The sequence below is a fragment of the Oratosquilla oratoria genome, chromosome 5 (genome assembly GCF_046742065.1).
Source record: "Oratosquilla oratoria isolate Oo_2021 chromosome 5, ASM4674206v1, whole genome shotgun sequence".
Lineage (NCBI taxonomy): Eukaryota > Metazoa > Arthropoda > Malacostraca > Stomatopoda > Squillidae > Oratosquilla > Oratosquilla oratoria.
Window position 1 is genome coordinate 36,151,148 of NC_134781.1, and position 2,500 is coordinate 36,153,647.

Below are 2,500 nucleotides of genomic sequence, written 5' to 3' on the forward strand. Positions count from 1 at the left end.
TGGTAAATGACAGGTTAAAATGATCATAGTTAACCTCGTTACGGCTAACCCTTTTCATTTTGTAGCACTTGTCAAATGGGAATAGAATCCCCCACCGTCAAACAAACCACAATCTTACAAACATGACATTTTTTCACCTCATTTACTTGCCTAAGGTAAAACTTGCATCCAGGTACGTACGTAAAGACCGAGGTTAGGATCTCTCCAACGACGGTATAGTCCTTAATTGGGTAGTTTTGTAGTTCACAAATAAACCGCAGGACACAGGCTTGACCGTCGAGACCATAATTGAAGTTTAGCTTCTGCTCCAGAGTTTTGTATATCGACAGTTGATCATCAACAAGTGACCTGAAGGTTTGTAAGACATACGTTCTGAATTAGATAAAGAAAAACATCGACAAATCATTTAACGACAAACAAGAGTATCTTGAAGAAAACACATATGATAAGGATGACCAGATTCAGCATAATTATGCTAAATTTAGCATATTTTCCCAGAAAATTATGTTATATTGATAAAAAGGTAGAAGAGAAACGGAATATATTAAGGGGAACAAAAGATTTAGTATTATTTTTACGTGTAACATAATTCCAGCTACTGTCTAGCATATTCCCGCCTGAGTGATCGGATCACTTTGCATATGATCTGCCATGTCATGTCGTTGTGATCTTAAGTCTCGGTCACATTATCACGACTCAAGTGAGTTCGTTTGAACAGAAATGACTTCGTTTACAGTTTCTTATTTTTCTTATCTCCAAATGTCATATTACATTTGCGTCATATGTTCAGAAGCTGAATGACAAACTAAGAAAAATTCAGTCTATACGAATATTAGAAACCTTGTTGAATTGTTCTTAGTGAAGTCTAAAATACTGTAGGCAAAGTCGTCCTGCAGTTTTTCAAATTCGCAACATTTGACGTTAATCGTCATAGTGTGATTGGGGATTTTGTGTTCATTCAAGCTGCCACCAACCAATTATACTAAACAATTTTAAGTATTTTTTCTGGCTAATGATATATTACTTTATTGAGATCACAAAGGAACTGTAGTCCGAGAATTGATAATATGTAAAGAGAAAAACAGGAAATATTTCAGACTATAACGTAGCTACGCGCAGACACACACATAACGTAGCTACGCGCAGATACACACACACACACACACACACACACACACACACACACACACACACACACACACACACACACACACACACACACACACACACACACACACACACACACACACACACACACACAAACACACACACACACACACACACACACACACACACACACACACACACACACACACACACACACACACACACACACACACACACACACACACACACACACAAAATATGTATATACATACATACATATATATATATACATGTATGAATACATATATATGTATAATATATATTTATATATATATATATTTGTATATATATATATATTTATATATATATACAAGCACCCGGACCTGGCTTCGGCAGGTGTGCTTGGTCTACGGCGTAGCTCGCTTCGCTCGCGAAGGAGTCTTCAAAATCTCTTAAAGGAGCCTTCAGTCTCCAAAAGGAGTCGTCAGAGTCTCCCGACGTTGTCGTCAAATTCTCTCGCTCTCTCTCTCTCCTTCTCTTTTTCGTTAGGTCAATCATAAAGGCAATAAAATTTCGGAAGGTGGTCATAAAAACGCCAGGAAATGTTCGAAACTGATAAAATTTATTTTTTTATGTATTTAGATTCTCTTGGCAATATTTCGTAAAGATTTTCTTAGCAATATTTCGTAAAGATTATCTTGGTAATATTTCGTAAAGATTCTCTTGTTAACATTTGGTAAAGATTCTCTTGGCAATATTTCGTAAATATTTTCTCATTAATATTTCGTAAAGACTTTATAGACTCTCTGACAGAAAATCCCTTGGAAGACTTATAGAGATCAGGAAACTTGACTGCATGTTCACGTTTCAAAACAGCCAAACCCTTTACACCGAGAGACTTTTTATTAATCTTTTTCACTTCAGTAACCCACTTCCAGAAATGCCGATTTCTTCGTACCTTCTCCGCTGGTGCCTCACCCATGTTGTTGTGTATAGTAACCGTATAAATAGTTTTCTTCCAGACCGTCCCCGCGCCAGATCACTGTTAAAACACTCACCCCGGCCCAGCTACGCCGGGGGCCTTGGCCTGCGGCGCTGCGCCTTAGGCGCGGGCGCTACGCGCCTTGGGCTACGCCCCTTTTTTGGAAAATAAAGAGTTCTTCTTCGAGTTCTTCTTCGAGTTCTTCTTCGAGTTCTTCGAGTTCTTCTTCGAGTTCTTCGAGTTCTTCGAGTTCTTCTTCGAGTTCTTCGAATTCTTCTTCGAGTTCTTTGAGTTCTTCTTCGAGTTCTTCTTCGAGTTCTTCTTCGAGTTCTTCGAGTTCTTCGAGTTCTTCTTCGAGTTCTTCGAGTTCTTCTTCTTCGAGTTCTCCTTCTTCTTCGAGTTCTTCTTCTT